Source organism: Azolla caroliniana, unplaced genomic scaffold, assembly GCF_043228905.1.
Source record: "Azolla caroliniana isolate FFs.n. ecotype wild unplaced genomic scaffold, voAzoCaro1.0.p SCAF_1, whole genome shotgun sequence".
NCBI classification, from domain to species: Eukaryota; Viridiplantae; Streptophyta; class Polypodiopsida; order Salviniales; family Salviniaceae; genus Azolla; species Azolla caroliniana.
This window is the reverse complement of record NW_028230436.1, coordinates 3828346-3849542: the sequence shown is the minus strand read 5'-3', so window position 1 is coordinate 3849542 and position 21197 is coordinate 3828346. Positions and strand designations below refer to the sequence as shown.

The window sequence follows — 21197 nt, the reverse complement described above, 5'->3', positions numbered from 1 at the left end:
AGTATAGGCTCGCAAAGAGATGCGCAAGATGACACAACGTAAAAGACGAGCTTGGGAAACATCTCAATATTGGGAACTCTACCATATGTTCATGAGTAGGGATTGTGCCCTTACATGGAAGAGACTACGAGAACCGAGACCACAAACACCCATCGAGGATCCCAATATTTGGCACACATACATCGAGAGACTCTACCATGTCCCGAACCAACCATCCATTTCAATGCCTTCCACACCTCAACCTACCATGGGGACACTTTTCACGACCTCTAGGATCACGAAGGTCATAAAAAAGTTACAACATAGGAAATCCATGGACCACACAAGATTGCGAGCCGAGCACATCATATATGCTCGAGAGTGCCTAGCCCCCCTTCTCACTCTAATCTTCAACCGTGCCCTCGCCGAGGGTTTTCCACCACAATGGGCCATGAACATAGTGGCCCCTATACATAAAGGAGGGGACCCAATGGACCCAAATACATATAGGACCATTATGATAGGTCATATGCTCGCTAAACTATATGGTGCAGTAATGGAAGCGGAGCTCAGCGATTATATGGAAACGTTAAGTCTTCACGCACCTGAGCAGACTGGCTTTAGACAAGCCTTCTCCACTATTGACCATATCTTCACACTTAGGTGCTTAATTGACTAGACGAAGGCTCGTAAGAAGAAACTATATTGTTGCTTTGTGGACTTCTGCAAAGCCTTTGACACAGTTCCTAGGGAGAGGTTGTTTGATAGACTTAAGAGCTTGGAGATACCAAAGGACATGATCTGGGCTATTTATGCCTTATATGAGCAAATCTCTAGATGCGTATGATGCCCAGGTGGCCTATCCGATTGTTTCACTAGCACCATTGGTGTAAAACAGGGTTGCCCCTTGTCACCAACTCTTTTTGGGATCTACATTGATGAGATCACTGATTTTATTGCTCGAAAGGGAGTAGTTATTGGGGATACGCAAGTTAGTCTCTTACTCTACACAGACGACATTGTCTTGCTCTCGGAGTCGGAACACGACCTACAAAAGCATCTTAATGCCTTAGACGACTTTTGTACACAACGAGGACTAGTAGTGAATCTAACGAAAACTAAAGTCCTTATATTTCATACATCGTCCCAAGTTAGGAGTAAATGTCACCTAACCCTCTCTCATAAACTAGTTGAGGTAGTGGGATCGTATGTATACTTGGGAGTCACTTTTAGTGCTCGCTCAGGTAAATTCTCGATGACCCAGGCAACCAAAGATAGACTAACGAGAGGGTATGCATCCCTCTCACTCTTAGAGAGACAATGCCACTAGGCATACTTTCAAGAGCCACGGACTAAGGGATGGCTCTTCGACTCATTAGTGACCCCTTCCCTCATGTATGCATCAGTAGTATGGGCTCCAGGTCTACCATCCTTCATGTGGACGCAATTAGAGAGACCTTTGGTGATGATGTTATCACGTCAACTCCGAAGCAAATCGACAGTACCGCATGACATTATTAGAGCAGAGTTTAGTCTACCCCCGATGTTAGTAGAAGCACTCTTTCAAATGGTAGTTTTTATTCATTAGATACATAGCCAACCACAAGATAGGATATCTCGTCGAGCCTTTGAGGCATCCCGATCCCTACATGCATCTGGAGACACTAGCTCTTGGTATAGCATTGTGGTGAGTTGGTTACTTGCAAACGACATAGACATTAATAACCTACCTCCCCTTAAGTACAACCATGGGACTGATCAAACTCTAATCTCTCATGAAGACCGTAATAAAGTGATACGCCAAGAAATATGGCAAATTTACATTCGATATAAATGGATCACCCCACGAGAGCCACGCCCATCTAAAATGTTGTACTATAAGGAACACTTCTTGCACTTCTCTAAGTTAGCTTTTATTACACGACCAAGATATCTAGATACATTCTTATCAAATGCACTAAGGGTGGCCATTGGACAACTTAGGATATCATCTCACCAACTTGAGATTGAGAATGGTTGCGCTAATAGAGTCCCTAGAGAGGAAAGGCTATGTAGGTTATGCCACATAGAGATAGAGGATGAGTATCACTTCACATGCAAGTGCCCAACTTATGTCGAGATACGGGCGGAATACCAAGACATATTAGGACCCTCTCCCACCCTCTCCAAACTATTAGATACCCTGAGTGTAAAAAGACTAGGTAGGTATATCTTAGAGCTAAAACAACATAGGGAGAATAAATTACAAACTGTTAATCATAACCCTTTTACTATTCATCAACATGTAACTACTGTAATTTTTCAGGAACAAGGGGAGACGATGAATGTGGATACACTTACGCCGCTCGGCCTCTCCCTTAAGGAAGCAGAAATACAAAGAACAACCAAACGCCCTCGGATGTTGGGCTTCAAAACAAGTCGACGTGGAGTAGAAAAGTTTAAGAAGATAAGGGAATGTGAGCTACGTCGACTAGAAGCTATGGTCGGGGTACCTTTTACATTGGGACCACGGGCCACATCCACATTGCAACCCTTTTACCTCCCGCTTCTCTTCGAGAGACTTGGACGGAAATGAAATTAGGCCTAGTATAACATCTTTTCATTGTAGAACATGTTTTTTTTTTAGAACTATTTTTATCTTATTTTGAAATTTTTTACTTTCGATGAATGGGTAAATATCCCATTTTTTGTAAACCATTTGTCTCATGGGCCAAATTTGGCCTTAGAAGACGTTAATATATCTTTCTTTCTTTCTTTCTTTCTCAAAGACAAACACACACACTTATCCATTGATAGAGAGAGAGAGAGAGAGAGAGAGAGAGAGAGAAATTTGAAGACATGGTTTGCACGACATAGTAGATGCATTTGCACTTGCTTCACGCTTGCATCGTCATACGAACTCACATGCTAATGTATGCCCCTTATCGCCCACCAGCGTCTTCGGGAAACTTGCGAAATGTATGTGGAGGCTCACGATACATGTTATGAACCCCTTCGTGTTGTTTACTGTTGCGTCCACGTGATTTAGGTCACATTCTTTATTGATATGTGATGGGGCATTGGGATCCATGTGAGGAGACTTGTCAACTATGCATATTTTGTCCCGAACATGTTTGTGGGTCTAACCATCGCACTTTGATTCAATGTTGTATAGGCCTTTGGCCATGTTCAATGGTCTTAACAAAGTAGTTCCTCTTATCCTCCATGAGGTCATGTGGGCATTAAATTCAACAAAGTGCTTGCTAGGCCTTGCACAATATGAAAGAGTGTGTCGTCTTAGAACTACATGACATTTCAAAGTAGTTGGAAGATGTAGTACATGTACTACATTGGAAATGCCTGACATGCAAAACTTTTTTGGAGCAAAGTTCCATTACTTCTAACAAAGAAGAATGAGTTTTAGTTTTGGTCTCAAGTAGAACAGTGAACCCACCGGATGAATCAAGAATTACATACGCAATAAGCATCATTTGATATGACTTTGTCCTCATACATTTCCAAGAGGAGAGAATCCCTTAAACGTTTCGTTTCCATTGTCCCTTAGTGGTCAAAAATAAATATCATACACTCTCCCTTTGTCTCTATAGAGTTAAGGTTTATGTGTTGGTTTGTAGAGTTGGCACTTTCATTCACTATGCAAAATCAAGGTTTCATTGCCATATCATACGGTATACCTACACATGAATTGTTGTTGTGTAAAGGATTCCATAATGAATGTTCTCTCTGATAAAAAAATATGATGTAATCTAATCTCTTAATTACAACATGTATGGTAGATGGGATGCAATATCGAGCAAGCCCCATCTAATTGCCATTGTATATTTTTTGGAAAATAAATAAATAAATTGCCATTGTATGGGATGCAATATTGAGCAAACCCCATCTGATTGCCCATTGTATTCCTTATCGCTTATTCAACTCGATGGAGCTATTTCTTCGTGTTACGTAATAGCCAAAATAATTCGTGGACATGATTTATTGTATCACGACTAACCAACAAAAGAGAATTGCCATAGTAACATGTCTTTTAAGCTTTGAATGTCTCGTTGAACTCCATATTCAACACCGAAAACAAAACCATGCATATGCCAATTATGTCAAAATGTATGAGAAACTAAAACACAATTTGAAACTATGGGTGGGGCAATCTAATAGCACATTGAGTAAATATCCATTTGGAAAGGGGATTTTGATATCCTATTAAGAGAAGCCCATGTTGTTGATGTAAATATTCAAATAGATATCATTGTGAAACAACTAATGTACCTATGGCGCATGCGTGCAACCACAACTCTGCAAAAAATAAGACATGCCCAAACAAGCATTCCATGGTCACAAAGCAACTTGTAGAGGCAATCCGCCTACCCCATAACCCACCAAAATGAAAACTTTGCTAAAAAAGGAATACAATATTTCCACATAATAGCATCACTCTTTGCCACCAACCAGTAGACCTCTTGATTCCCCATTCTTTGTTAATCCAATCTACCATTCATGTATGCTCACCATTTTATTCTCTCTCTCTCTCTCTCTCTCTCTCTCTATGCACTCTTTTCAAGGTTCGTTTATAACGCAATGGTGGTATCAAACAAATTGTTGAGACCTTATCCAAACTTGGAAGCAATCTCAACATTGGGAAAACACAAGTGGACAAGCAACATTGTCCATTCCATTCAAGGTATGTGAGTGAATGGGTACATCAATATCAAACAATGAAACTATGATGATCTTCTTTACCCTCTAGGAGGGCTTAGTGGATGTGCAATTGAGGGGGGTAAAAATGAACAAATTGCCCTCCAAAACCAATCACTCAAACCTAAGCACAATAAGAACCTAAACATGTCTAATAGAAATGAAATATGCTCAACTAAAATAAAAACATAATATGCATCCCATGCACGAAGGTGGAATAGGATAGATGTACATGAAGATGGTCACATGAGTTGTCATCCTCTTGGTAAATGAATACGATATAACTCACTGTGTTTGGATCATGAAGGTGCGAGTACATGCATGAATGTGCAATGCAACCATGGGGGTTTGAATTCTAAACAAAGAGATAAGTTTGCTCTATATCCATATTGTATGAGTTGAATCAATGGTACAGAGACATGTGCAATGGATGACAATCCAACCTAAGTTAGGATGGTATTTATTCTGAAAACAAAAACATATGTTGTCTCTCAAAACATTTACCTATGTGCATATTACAATGGGCAATTGGACCAATATTGTTGCCTTTCACATTTTATGGTCATAATTGTTTAATATAAGAACATGCCATTGTTATAGTAAGACATACTCATGATCTTCGTTGCTTGCTTGCTTCGTTGCAACCTTCGGAAGTTTTGTTAGCAGCAAAGGCTTTAGGTAAGGATGTTGGTCTAGGTGTTGATGGGATGGGGGTTTCATGGTATATAGAGTATTGGGATATGATTGGTAATGTTTTGACTTATGCCTACCAACAAATTTTTGACCATGGTTATATGCCTCAGGAATGGACATAAGGCCTAATATATTTGATTCCAAAGGGGGACGACCCTCTGGATGATATTCGAAAATGGATGCCTATAACCCTAATGTTGTGTGTAAGATTTTAGCTAAAACAATAGCAAGGAGGGTGCAACCTTTTTTTCTTCAACTAATTCATGATTCGTAGACGGGTTTTGTTCAAGATAAAAGTATTTTTTATAACATTTTTTTGTTTTGGGAAATGGTGGCTATTGCAGAGCAAAAACAACATGATTTGGCTATTTTGTTTTTAGATTTCGAGAAGGCTTACCACATAGTGGATTGGGATTTCATGGAAGGGATATTAATGCGAATGGGCTTTCCAGTGCAATGGATTAGGGCTGTCGCGGCTTTGTATAGGACCGCTCATAGTTCTCCTTTGTTTGCAGGTGATGTTAGCTGTAGATTTTCAATTTCACAATCAGTAAGACAAGGGTGTCCGTTGGCTCCCTTTTTGTTTATTTTAGTCTCTGAAGCTTTTTATGATTACCTTAGGAGTAGGAATGTCGATATTCGTGGTATAACCTTACCTATACAAGGATATACAACCATGATTGTTGACACTGCTTTATATGTTTCTGCAGAAAAGGAGAACTTGTTGAATCTTCAACAAGCGGTAACAAATTTTTGTGATGATTTAGGAGTTTTGATTAATTGGGACAAGTCCATGGGACTTTGGGTCACATCTTCCTCTCCTCCACAAGATGTGCCAACTCCAGGTTTTATTTGGGTACCTCGAGGTATAACAATAAGGTATTTGGGTTGTCAAGTGGGGTTAGAATTGTCAACAGAAGATATGGTAACAACCGTTTTTGTTGTATTGGGATACAACTAATTTGTCTTTACTAGGAAGGGTAGTTGTGGCAAACTTGGTTTTGCTCGCATAAATGTGGTATGTTGCGTCAACCTAGTTATTTTCACGTTCTATTATATCAAAATTACAACGCTTAGTTTGTAATTTTATTTGGGGTGCTTCGCTGGGATCAAGGATTGTTGCAAAAGTTGTTTGGTCGGTTTTAATCCGGCCAATAAGTGAAGGCGGACTGGACTTAATAGATCCTATGCTCTAGAGTAAGCCTCTTCTTGCGAAACATGTTGTGAGAGGATTTATGCCCAGGGATGAGTTGTGGAAAAAGTTATGGTTGTTATATCTTCGCAACATTAAGCCTACCATAAGAGGACAGTGGCATGATAGTTTTAGATGGTTGTTTAATTTAGAATTTCCAATTAAGGCTCAAAATGTTGGTTCTAGGAGATTTTTTACACGTATTTTGAGGGCATGGAAGGACATTAGAGAGACTCTCCTATTTCAACTGCCATGAACAGAAGCCCAATTTCTAAGGCAACCGTTGCTATGGAATCTTTTGTTTACTGATAGCTCTAGTTCTGTTTTAGGTCAATTAGGCCGCATTTATCGTGGGGGAAAATGAACTCAGGACCAACTACAAGTGTGGTTGATTGGGAGCGGTTTCAATTTCTCCCGAATTTGAGGACAAAAAACAATTATTGTCTTCATTACGTGGGGGATGTTTGATGTTTGTTTAGATTCAGCAGGCTCTTCGGATTTGTCAAAGGCAAATTAACTTTTTGACATGTTTCAATGTGTAGTTGATGGACTACAAGGTACCGTTGTTGGGCAGTTATCTTAGACAAATGTTGATGGTGTCATGGACACACCAACCGAGGACTAAGAAGAAGCACGGATGATGGGGCTAAGAGCGTGGAACTTAAGAAGTTGCGAACGACACAAGAGCATAAAGACAAAGATAAAGATCAAGGAGACAAGATGGGGTGAAACGAGAATACTCGATTGATGCACGTCCATGATTGGTGTTGAATCCCTTGAAAGGGACCAAGGAGGTTACAAGTATTTATACAAGTTCTGAGATTGAGTATCTTTAGAATATACCCGTCTAGAATACACCATAGAATATTTCTAGAATACACTCAAAGCTCTAGAATATTCTGGAATGTATATATACTAGAATATACAATACTCTTATTATATACAAACACATTCTCATATCCAGATGGATGAGCATGATGTCTTGTAGATGTGATGTTGCAAGTTCAATACTCACTAACTACGTATTTGACATCATTGTGTTGTGACAAATGGTGGATGAAGCATTTCTTAGTACTAGAGACTAAATAGTTAGGGGGTTCATGGATCATCTTTGCTTGGGGAAGTCATCAGTATACTTGAAAAACATAATAATATTATTTTTTGTTGGAGAAGGATGTTGTTATGGGAGGACGAAGCATTGCTATGATTGTGTTGTGAGAGATGGTGGATGAAGCATTTCTTAGTACTAGAGACTAAATAGTGAGGGGGTTTATGGATCATCTTTGCTTGGGGAAGTCACCCGTATACTTGAAAAACATAATAATTCTATTATTTGTTGGAGAAGGATATTGCTATGGGAGGACGAAACATTGCTATGGAGTGATAGGGAGGTTATTTATATATTCTATTATAACATAATTTGTAGAGTTTGATACTTTTTGACAGGTTTTATTATGTACGTAATGGACTATGACGCAATGCTGCTGGGCAGTTACCATGGACAGATGTTGATGGTGGATGAAGCAGTTACTATTTACTATTAGATTAGATAGTGAGTGGATGTTGCTATGAGAGGACGAAGCATTTCTATGGAGTGATGTGGAGGTTTATTTTATATATTTTTTTATTATAACTTACTTCGTATTGGTTGACAGATTTTCTTGTGTAGTTGATGGAGGGTGGTGGATGAAGCATTTACTACAACTATTCAATGGTGGGGAAGTCATCTGTAGACTTGAACAGTAGATAATAATTTTTTGTTTGAGAAGGATGATGATAAGGGAGGAGGAGCATTTTTATGGAATGATAGGGATGTTGGATAGATTAGTTGTACGCTACTATTGTTGTCAATATTTGTTATGCACCCAATCTTATATTCAAGTGACATAACCTGAGGGATGCGAAGGATGAGGGAATAAGAACATTAAGGTTGTTTGGTTTTGCTCTTCTTGGGGAAGCCATCCTTATGGGAAAATCTTTTTAGTTTGTGTTTGTGGCAGACATGGATGATGTTAAAGGATGTTGAAGCAATTCTAGGGAGTGACAAGGAGGCTAGATTATGTTTCATTTACTTTTCAAATTTGGGGGAGTGGTTTTCTCATTTTTCTGGGGAGGATGAGTAGAGACAAATTGTCAAAAGGTGTTGTATTAGGATGTATACATTTGGTAGCAGGTCTTATGTGTTGTTGACTATGAGTAGGTTGAATGTGGAAAATAGAAGAGTGTCTCAAGATGCAGCAACTTTGTGTACGTTGAATGTGGAAAATAGAAGAGTGGTTTGGCTTTGCTTGGGGAAGCCATTCTTATGGGAAAACCCTTTTACTTTGTGTTTGTGGCCGAGATGGATGATGTTAAAGGATGTTGAAGTAGTTCTAGGGAGTGACAGGGAGGCTAGATTATGTTTTGTTTACTTTTCAAACTAGGGGAGTGGTTTTCTCATTTTTCTGGGGAGGATGAGTGGAGATGAATTGTCAAAAGGTGTTGTATTAGGATGTATACATTTGGTAGCAGGTCTTATGTGTTGTTAACCATGAGCAGGTTGAAGAAGGATTGCGTCTCAAGATGCAACTACTGTGTGTACGTTGAATGTGGAAAATAGAGGAGGATTGGTCATTGTTCTTCAAATCTTCAAGATGTGGTTTTCATGATTTAAGATGATTTAAGGCTTTAAAAGACTTGGTCGTCGTTCATGAGTGATTCACTTTGTTTTGAAAAATGGTTTTGGATGGATTCAAACCGGACGAAGTCACACGCACATGCATCCACAACTCATACATTGATGATGGTTCTGTCGTAGATGTGTAGGTGAATTGGACAAAGTAATGGAAGCGGCTAGAATGATGCCATATGGCCCTCATCTTCTGTGTTTTGAGGCTATGAGCAAAGAGGTATGTTGAGTAGGACCACTAGTTAGAAAAGTAGTCTCTTGGATTGCATTGATTTCTGAATATGCCGAGTATGGTTATGTTGAAGAGGTTCAGTATATGGTGAACCAAGAAAGTTCTAAGCTATTTTGTAAATATGCAACGCCAACACATTTTCTTGTATGTTGAAAGTTTGTAGCATGATTCAATCTATAAACAAGGGAAGAGACAATTCTTGGCAATGCATTATTTTATATATATTCTGAATGTGGTTTATTTGCGAGGGGAAGGAAGCAAAGCTAAAACTTATTTCAAGAGGATGCAGTGTGATCACCTCTTGCCAAATACAATCACTTACATTCCAAGGGACTTTACATAGAGGAAAAACACAGAAAGTGCTCAAGGGGCTTCCGGTTTGGGTTGTGGCTTTTAAGAATGCACTAATTTTAGGATATTACTAGTATAGATTTGGCCATGCAACATTGAATCTTTTTGAACAAATGCAAAATGGTGGTCTTTCTCTAGATGTAATCACCTTTGTAAGTTTGCTAAAGGCGTGTGGCAGTGTAGCAGTGGTTGACAGGCATAGAAAGTCACAACGAAATCATGAGTAAGCGGTTGTTAGGAAACAATATTGAGCTTGGGAATGTTTTGGTGGACATGTATGTTATATGTGGCAAGCTTGAAAAAGCACAAAAACAGTGAATGTGGTCTCTTGGAATGCTTTGATATCGGGATATGCTGAAAAGGGTCATGTTGATTCTATAAAGAAAATGTAACTCGAGGCATTGAATCGTTTTGGATCATTGCAATGTGATGATTAGTGCAACGCGAGAGCATCTTGCCAAATATGGACACTTATTTTTGCATCTTAAGAGTTGTCTAGCCATTGGTAAGGAATAATTTTATGGTAGGCAATGTATTGGTGGACATGTATACCAACTGTGTTGGACTCACTCAAGCACAAGAGATTTTTAGTGGATTTCTAGTTAGAGATGTGACTTGTTGGAACACAATTATAACAAGAAATATTCAATATGGGCAAGATGAAGAAGCATTGAATCATGTGGGATCATTGCAATGCGAGAGCATCTGGCCAAATATGGTCACTTATTTTTGACCTGGAAGAAACATTCACAATCTTTTCTAAGCAACATAATCAAGATGTGGTAACTTACAATGCAATAATTTTTGGGTATGTGCAGAATAATAAGGGTTTTTCAGCTTTGCACAACCATGATGTATGATATGTGCACGTATTTTAGATGTGGAAACTTGGAAGAAACATTCACTGACTTTTCTAACCAACATAATTGAGATGTGGTGTCTTACAATGCACTGATTTTTGGGTATATGCAGAATAATAAAGGTTTTTCAGCTTTGCACAACCATGATGTATGATATGTGCACGTATTTTAGATGTGGAAACTTGGAAGAAACATTCACTGACTTTTCTAACCAACATAATTGAGATGTGGTGTCTTGTAAGGAATAGACGCTTCGATTCACCTTCTTCACCCGGCCACAACCGAGTAATCGCGGATCAATGGAGCAGAAAATAGGAACCAAAGAGAGAAATACACGAGTACACAGTGATTAACGTGGAAAACCCTAGATGGGAAAAACCACGGGAGTACAAGACTCCAAACAACACTATACAAAGAGAAGTATACAATGACGAGCTCCAAGGCGACGACCTTGAGCTCACTGTCCTCGCCACAGGCGGCGGAAATACACAGAGGCGTCGTCCTCTTCCTCTCTCGCGCTCTATCTCTCTCTCTCTCTCTCTCACGGCTGCTTACACTTCACTCCTCTTGAGTGGAAAAACAGAAAAATGAGAAGCAACAACAAAACTGTTTGCCCTAAGTCATATTTATACTTATATGACTTTGGGCTATTTACAACTGTAGCCTCAGGGGCCCATAGCGAACATATTCACGGATATGTCCCTGCATCCGGATCGCTCTCCGGGTACATTCGTCATCCGGTACCGAAACCGGGGTCTTCGTCATCCGGATCCGAAACCGAAACCGGGCTCGTCGGCATTCATCTCCGATATCCGACCATCCCATGCGAAGGGACCGTAATCCCAACATGTCTTACAATGCACTGATTTTTGGGTATATGCAGAATAATAAAGGTTTTTCAGCTTTGCACAACCATGATGTATGATATGTGCACGTATTTTAGATGTGGAAACTTGGAAGAAACATTCACTGACTTTTCTAACCAACATAATTGAGATGTGGTGTCTTACAACGCAATGATTTCCGGGTATATGCAGAATAATAAAGGTTTTTCAACTTTGAAACCTTTGACCACCAAATATCTGTAGTTAGTTGACCTTATTGATAGCATGTAGATGCTTTTGCAATATAGATAGGGGAAATTTGTGCTCGAATGAAGCTTTTTGAAATTGGATCCTGATACAATAGTAGGATATGCACAGATGTCAGGCATGTATGCTGAAAGTCACATAGTGGAGGCTATATATCTCCTAATCATCTCTCATTTTGGTAAAATAAGTGGACTGTAATTTTTAGATGATATGCCTTTTAAAACTAATGGAAGGATATCTTGTTTAGAAAAAAAAAATTACATACTCAAGATCTCTCTCTCTCTCTCTCTCTCTCTCTCTCTCTCTCTCTCTCTCTCTCTCTCTCTCTCTCTCTCCAACACCTCTTCACTTTCATACACATCAAACATGGAACTCCTCTCGACTATGCTCCCTAGATGCAACTATTCCCCCCTCTTCCTAACTTAACAAATACATGATAATCACATAACAAAAAATTGTATAATTGTCACACATGTAAATAAGGACAACTAGCAAGATAACCCGATTGGCCCAACCTAGTGTGAGCCCTAAAACCAATATATACACACACATATATACATATGAACGAGGAACTCATGTCTCAAGGGAAGAGTTTATCTGGCATGTGCTTCGAGCTTGAGGTTTGTAGACAGAGACACAACTATGATACATAAACTCATACACTCTATTATGAATATTAGATTTGTCTTCTTCATGGCTAAGGGTTGAATTTATGTACAATCTCTTGAATAACATGTAAATTGTCGTGATCTTGTGATTGTTTGCATTCTTTCTTATAGTATTATTTCAGGATCTCGTCAGTCTTTATGGATTACATCAAACCTCAACCTACCCTACATCCAATAGTTACATCCATCATAGGTCATTGCTTGTTAATTCTCTTCCTTTCCCTAACACAAAAGGTTATGCTTTATTCTCATATGGCTTTGGTTCTTACTTTGCCTTCCCTTTAACACCAACTTTGCTCTCATTTTATAAGGTCTTAAAACTCTAGTTCTCTCTCAAAGTTGTGATTGTGAGGGGACCCATGTTATTCATCAGTTTACATCAAGATTGTGTGCTTAGGTCCCATGGGTCAATATTGGCCTCTCTATGGACACTATTAAACACCTAACCATTCTCTTTAATACAAACACTTGATTGATGTGTGCTCAACCAATATGAGGTAATGGTATTTGTATTTCACTTCCCTCATATTGATCATTCAATATTACAATGTTTGCAATGTAGCATTGTTGTGGGCCCACATTGCCTTGGTGGTTGGAGAAATGGAATGTGATTGGCTTGCACACTAGTTGATGGCTAAGTAAAAACCCTTCTTTGGTTTGGACTTGTAGCCTTTTCTCTAAAGTGCTTGCACTAAACCACGTGTATCCTTATATTTGTCTTCGAAAAATATGTTCTTTCCCTCCAAACAACATAATATGAAGTTTTGAGAGGTGATAACATTGCATTGAAGTGTTTTGGGTATCTATATATCATCAAGCAATGGTCATTAATTTATGCAAATGATGATAATTATTATTACTTTGTTATCTTTGAGGAGGTTGATGTGTGAGGATTTATTTTTTGAAGAAGTTAAATACAAGGATCAATGAGATAGATACAAACATATGGAAATATTGAAATGTCATCACAACAACAAAGATTAAACTATAATTTGCAGGAATTTCAACCTAGGAAATTGTTTACCACTAGATTTTAGCATTTCCCAATGAGTCCTTAAATATGTATAAGCAGCTCCACTTCGTGCTTCAAATAACAAGCTCCAATTGCTTTCAAGTTCCATCAAACAATTTCTCGTCCTCCCCAATAACTTCACCATAGATACCAACCTTGAACACCAACAAAACTTGGTCATCCTCATTGTTTTTGGAAGGATTATTTTAGAAACAAAACGAACTCAACCCATCATCACCGAAAGCCATAACTATCGAAGAAAAAGTATTAGACATGGATCTTTCAATATGGACAAATACATGTCCACCATTGCTTAGAGCAAAAACAAAAATGCAAAATGCAAGCCATGTGATCAAGTGACGTAGTTTTCCTTTAAGTTTGAAAGGTGAAAAACTCTATATGTTTAACCGACAAGGCAATAATGAACCTTTATTTTCTAACTTACAAAAGGTGATCAGTAACTATTACAAGGTATATTAATAAAAAAAAAGGCAAGAGTTTGTCCATCCCTTTTTTTCGAGCTTCTCACATTTTTTATGTCCTAGAGGAGTGTTTTATTTACATATATTATTGCCAATTTGCTTATTGGTTTAATTATGGACAAGAAACTAGGGAAGCGTATACATCACATATGCATTGAAACCACACTATGTTTAATTACAAGATTTCATTAAGTGAGAGTTCCTAGGGTCGCTAGAGATTCGTATTGTTTTTCTTATCACTATTTCTTTCTTGTTGCGAGAGAGATAAATTACTTTTAGATTTCTATGTGACATTCATTCATCCCATTTGGATAAAACAAATGTCCTCGATTGTCGAAACATCCAAATATTTACCACAATTTCAAGTAAAAAGTGTTGTACCCCATTCCAATAGTTCAATCTTTGTCTCAAGTTATTCAAATAATGTTCTCATCGTTAATCATGCACACCACAAAATTAATTACATTACCTACAATATTGTGCATAGAATAAACCAATTTGTCTAGACTATGTAATAACCTATCGAATACCATTTCATTATTTCCACGTTCATTTGGAATGAGGTGATTCTTATGTACCAATTCATCACTACTAATCAAACAAGTTGAACATATTAAGACAATATGTTTGTGAAATGTAGGAGTCCTGCCCAGTGAATATAATCATGATTTATATCTAACTCATCAAACCAATCCCTTTAACATACATTATACATATACACATATATGTTCAAGAACCAACTATACTATGTGTTGAATGTGACAAAAACTTTGATAAATAAACTCCATGTGTATAAGTGATATTCAATTGATGGGCCGAGGTTACTATCAATTGGAGTTTGAAGATCATTCTTCCGTTTGCAATATCCTTTCCATCCACTCGGTAGAAATCTCAGGTGCATGGGTTCTTTTTTTCCCATGGACCCATGGTTTTGATACGGCAGCCCTACAGGTGGAGGCAACGGGATACTTTACGTGTACTGCTGTTTTTCCAGGTTTAGACAAGGAGTGGAGGGAGGTTCTTCACAAAATTGGGGCAGCAATAGGTAGAGTTTTACATGTTAACTCATCTACATTCAAGGATATTGTAGAAAAAGGAGGAGCTCCGTCGGTCAAGTTACTTTGCAAGAAAGATGTAGTGTTACCTAATTGGATTCGCCTTCCAAAACTGCAAGGTAATATGTTTCAAAAAATTCAGAAAGTGCTTTACTTTGGGTTGCCCAACCAATGTTTTTCTTGTAAAAAAATTGGTCATTTAGCAAAAGATTGTTTGATTGTCCATGGGAAGCCTATTGTAGCTATGCATAAGCAAAATAATAATGTGGTCACTTCACTGGTGCCTCATGAAACTCAACAAGTAAAGGGTTTTGATATATTGTTAGATAAAGTGGGTAAGGGAAAAGGTGTTGATATGAGTTGTTCCAATGTCCCTCAATTTGCACTATCGGAAGGTAGTAAGGACACGTTGAGGCAAGATTTAGGAATGTCGATTTCTGCTCCATCTTTGGAGATCATTCCAGCCATTCCCCCTCCCTTAGTGTTGCCTGAATGTAGTATGGACGCTTTGCAAAAAGATGTAGTTATGCCGGTTTCCGTTTCCTCTTTGGAAATTGTTCCAGTCCTTGACTCAATGCTAGAACAAGATCCGACGAAAGTTAAGGCGTCAGTTCAGAAAATGATAACATCGTTTCAACATAATGATGCAAAGGTAAATGCTCGATCATATTCAGATGTTTTGCAGACAGGGGTGGGGCAATCACCGTATGTTTTTGCATCTGCAAAGGATACTATAGAAGCGCTTGGGAATAGCAAAAATAGGGTATATAAAGACCATCGTGTGTTAGTCAAGGATTTCCGTGTGGAAAAAAGAATAACAAGAGCAGTAACTTCATCTCAAAAGGAGAGACAAGTGGTTTTGACTGATAAGAGGTCTTCTCCATCTCAATCTTGATATGTATTATTTTAATATTTTATCTTGGAACCTTCAAGGGTTAGGTACGAGTCGTTGTAATAGAGTAAGATGTTACTTGAATCAAGAATTATCTTTACCTTCAATAGGTCAACTTGATATGCTATGCTTTCAAGAACACCATCTTAATTCACAAAGGATAGCATCGAATAGAAATTTACTACGTGGTAATTGGATTTATGAATGGGTTCCGGCTTTTGGACCATCTGGTACTCAAGGTGGCCTTTGTATCGCACTTAAAATGCAATGGCAGTCTAATGTACAAGCTAAAGGAGTATTGTTTGGTGGTAGAGTTCAATATATGCTTATTCTTATCTCCGGAAAATTGATTGGTTTTTTGAATGTATATGCTCCAAATTCTGTTACTGGAAGAATTCGTTTGTGGAATAAGTTATTGCAAGATCTTCCTGTGGCACAACATTGGTGCATGTGTGGTGATTGGAACATGATTGAAAGCCCTAGTGATAGATTAGGTGGATCTTCTACTACTATATCGGGTTTAGAATTGCGTGAGTAGGAAAAGTTAATTTTCAAATATGAAGTTACTGATTTGTGGCATATTCCAACCTTCTCTCGCATGCCCGATTCCTTGTTATACTCACGTTCCAATCGAAGAAGTGTTGCTCTTAATCTGTCGAGAATAGATAGGTTTTATGCAGATTCTTTCTTTTGGGATCGTGGAGGATATGTGGGTATTATATCAGGCACTTCGTTCTCAGATCATGCCCCGATTATGCTCAAATTCTGTATGAACAGCCATACTTCTATTTCTCGATTGTATGTGCCAAGGTTTATTGTTGATGATATGAGTTTGTAGAATACAGTTTTGTCAATTTGGAGAATGGCTGTAGGGGATTCTAATTGTCAAAAATTACAGAATGCTCTTCTCGCAGTTTCCAACTTCTTTATACAACAAGTTAAGTTAAAACAAAGTAGCTACACTAGAAAATTGCTGAATGCTAAGAGAGGTTTGGCTTCTCTTCAAATTTTGCAAGAAAAACAGCCTCATTCTCAATATATTCATTGTGAATTACAGAATGTTATGATGCTTATTTCTTTTCTGCAGCAAAAACGTGCTCAATTTTTTCTTCATGCATCTGCAGCAAGATGGTGTACAAAAGGAGACACCATGTCAAAATTCTTTTTCCAACATGTTACGCCTAAAAGAAATAAAATTCAGATTGTACAATTGAAAAGATCTGATGGTACAGTTACTATGGATAAAGATGAAATGAGTAACATTGTTGCCACTTATTATGAGTCGTTGTTATCAGCAGATACTCCAAGTGTTGAAACTCAACAAATGCGCCAAAAAGTATGGGTTGTTACTGTGGTTAAGGTAACATCTCGGATATCTCTTCAGCTTCTTCGTCCATTTTCATCCTTTGAAATATTACAAGCTATTAAAGGTGTTGGGCCAGATGTGTCCCCGGGAGTAGATGGAATGGGAAGAGATTTTTTCATTACATATTGGGACTTGATTGCCGAAGATCTATTGGCAGCATTTCAAGAAATGTTCAATACAGGTATTATGCCACAAAAGTGGAAAGAGGGATTAATATGCCTCATTCCGAAAGGTGAGGTTGTTACGGTGTCGGGATATTATGCAAGTGCGTGTGGAATCGAGGCGGGACCGTGGGGGTCTCGAACCAAAGAGCAAGCGAGGGAGGGGAAAGAGAGAGAACCGGCTACGCAGGACCGGGGGTACACAGGGACACGGCCCTTCAGCACGGAGAACACGAACAGACACCGACACAGACAGATGCGAATGGCTAAATGTGTATATTAAGAAAAACGGCTAACACGACTACAACCCTCGACGGGGCACAGGTTGGTTACGACCGAACAGGCCGGCGAACAGATGCCGATGCCTGTTCACTTCGACGCTCAAAGGGGCTGTAGCTGGTCGGAGGTGCTGCCGGAAGCACTCGGGCGTTCCTCGAAAACAGCGCGAGCCTCCTCGGAACCCTGCACGGAAAGCTATGGAGCTCAAGAAGGAAGGAAACAGAGAGCGAAGCGTCCAGAAACGGTCCGGCAGCACTTCGTCCTCTCTGCGCGAGATATATCCCTGCAACAGCTCTTTCCCGCTCCTTATATAGGCCGACGAGCAGGCCGTCCTGTCAGCTTTATTCCCTGTCCCTTTTGGACAGGGATCCGCTCCGTTTTTCACGCATCCGCGTAGTTACGCCGCCGACTCGTACAGTTCGCGCGCGCGACCGAAAAGACTGTTCGCGCGGTCTTTGTCTCCACTTGAGTTAGGGCCCGTTCCTGCCGATTATCCTCCTAATTCGCTTCTATGTACTACTTGGAGCGTGCGCGCGTGAAGAACCGGTTCCCACGCCTTGGTGCGCCGATTCCGCCTATGGACGGTTTTCTTCACGACATCCGCCCCCACCTAACCGCGCATCCTCCGGTATGCGCCAAGAGAGTTGGGACGGAGAAAACCGGCCCGTCTTCATTCCTCGCCCGTCGGTTCTTCCTCGTTTTCGGATCGTTCGTCACTGCCGACCAGGAGAGCCGGGTCTGGCTCGTCGTCGTGTCGCTTCTTGAACGCTTTGATCCGTTTCCCTGCAACCGGTATCGTCATTCTCGTGCCGTCGAGTTCCGCCAGGTGGTATGTCCCGTTGTCATTGGCGCTCCGTACCACGTAAGGCCCGAACCACCTTCGTGCGAACTTCCGTGTAGCTCGGTGCTGGTTGTCGAGGCTGCTATCGTAGACGAGCACCCAGTCACCTTCTTCGATTTTCTTCGGTCGGAGCCGGTGCGTTCGGTCGAACCTGGCTTTGTTCTTTCTCCTCGCCACTCGGAGCTTCTCCGCAGCCAGTTCCACGTCCTCCGGTCTCCGCTCGAGCTGTCGTATGCGCGCGGCCAACAACTCCTCCCGGCTCATCTCGTCCCTCCAGTCGACCGTTGCCCACGAGGAGATCGTCCGTTCCATCGGCATGATCGGCTTCTGGCCGAACATGAGCTCCGTCGGCATGTACCCGGTTACCGAACTGTGCGTGGTCCGGTCCGCCCACAAAGCATAAGGTAGCAGCCGCGGCCAGTTACCGACTCGGCCTCTGCATGCCCGAACCAACGCCTTGACGATCGGTCCGTGTCCGCGCTCCACCTTTCCATTCGCCTCCGGATTGTACGCAGTGGTGAGCGAGAGCTTGACTCCCAACCGGTCGAACAGCTCCGCGGCTTCTTCGGCGTCCAACTCCCCTCGGTCAGCCACGATCTTTCCGACGCACCCATACCGGCATATCACGTCCTCGACTAGGAACCGGCATACGGCCGCGGTTGTTTTGTTCGGAAGGGCCCGGCCTTCCACCTGGTTCGTCAGATCCTCCCGCGCTAGGACCAGGTACCGCATCTGTCCTACTCCCATTGGCATCGTCACCAGATCTACCATCCATTTGAAGTGGATGGTCGGAGGGTACGTGGGGTGAAGCTCGTCCCGATGTCGGACTGTGGAGTGCATCTGACAGCTCTCGCAAGTTGTCACGAACCGATGCACGTCCTGGTACTGCCCCGGCCACCAATACTTCCCCTTCAGTTTCTCAAACGTAGCCCATGTTCCACGGTGTCCAGCCCAAGGGCTGTCGTGGTAGGCCGTCAGCAGCTCCTCCTGTTCTTCCTTCATCGCCACCACCCGGAGTGGAACGCCGTCCTTCTTCTTCGGGTGCTTCCATAGACAGCTATCCCGGAGAAAGAACCGGTACGCTTTCTTCCGGATCCGGTCGGCCTCGTCCTTCGTCCATGACGCATCGGGCGTCATTGTCTTCAGAAACCCACCGATCTGCAGCCACTCCCCGTCGTACTTGCTCGCGTCGAAGTCGTTAAGCGCCGGAGTGCTTGTTCCGTCTGTTGTTACATACGCAGTCTCGAAGAAGTCCACGCCGACGTCTTCGTCCTCCGAAACCATGCCGCCCTCGTCATCGAATCTCGCCCTTGAAAGCATGTCGGCCATGGCGTTGTCTTTCCCGGAAATGTGTCGTATTACCGGGTCTAGGGACTTGATATACGCTATCCACCTGAGCATTGCCAGGTCCGGCGTCGCGCATCCGGAAATCATGCCGAGAATCGGCATGCAATCCGTCTCTATGATTACCTCCGTCCCGATCAGATAGTCCTTGTCGGCCTTCACCGCCGAAACGATACCCCAGAGTTCGCGTTTAACCTGGGCGTATCCTCGCTGCCGTTCGCTGAGGACCTTCGCACCGAATCGGATCGGGAACCGATTGCCGTCCTCGTCTTCTTGGTTGACGACCCACCCGATTCCGGTCGGACTCGTGTCAACTGTTATGTACACTGGGGTGCCCTTCCTGTAGACGGCCTTTCGGAGCGCCGGTGCTGCCGAAAGAGCCTCCTTCAGCTTCCGGACCGACTCCGTGTGCTTGTCTAGCCATTCGAATCTTCGCCCTTTCCTCAGTAATCCGTATAGCGGCTCCGCAACGTGGGCGTAATGCGGGATCCATATGTGGTAGAATGCGCATGCCCCCAGGAATCTTCGCACTTCCGTGACCGAGCTGCAGTCGGGCTTCATCGCGGAGATGGCTTCTACCTTTGCCGGAGACGGTTTCCGGCCATATGGCCCACATAAGTGTCCGACCACCATGATTTCCGACTGCCCGAAGGCTGATTTCTCCCCCGAGAAGGTGAGCCTCGCCTCCTCTAGCCTTTGCAGCACCTTCTCGCAGTCGTCGATGTGCGCCGTCACGAATCGCCGGCATCCGTCCGGCCCGATCGTCTCGTCCTTCTCTTCTACCGGGCATCCCTTGATCGGGATGTCGTCTAGAAACGGCATGGTGATGTTCGGGATGCAGTCCCTCAGCACCTTGTTCATCGCATTCACCATGTGGGCCACCGAGTTGGTCCCTCCTTGCGGCAGCGTACACATCCGCACTAGGCCGAGGGGAGTTCGCATCGTCGTAATGTCTCTGCTCTCCACGGCTAGCTGGAACTGGTCATACCCTGAGTATAGATCACCGACCGAGTAAATCGACCTTCCGGCGAAGGCCTCCGCGAACTCGTCTATGGTCGGTCCGATCCCCGCGTTCCGAATGGTCACTCTATTGACCGGCTGCAGGTCCTGAATGAAGCGCAATGATCCGTTTTTCTTTGGTACGGTAAACCAGCGGTTTGAATACGGGGCGCTCGACGGCTCGAGAATGCCCATATCAACTTTCTGCTTCAACAGCTCCATCAACTTCGGGATGTGAGCTCTCGGAACCGAAATTGGCTTGAGATTCCACGGTACATGCGGTACCGTGAATATCACCATCGGCTCTACGATCGTCGGGTCCACGCACCCGATTTCCTCC

General features: G+C 41.8%; 1 pseudogene; it reads left to right on the top strand.

The window, feature by feature from the left end:
* Positions 1-775: 775 nt before the first annotated feature.
* On the top strand, positions 776-2594 carry LOC147868412 (uncharacterized; annotated as a pseudogene).
* Positions 2595-21197: the final 18603 nt, after the last annotated feature.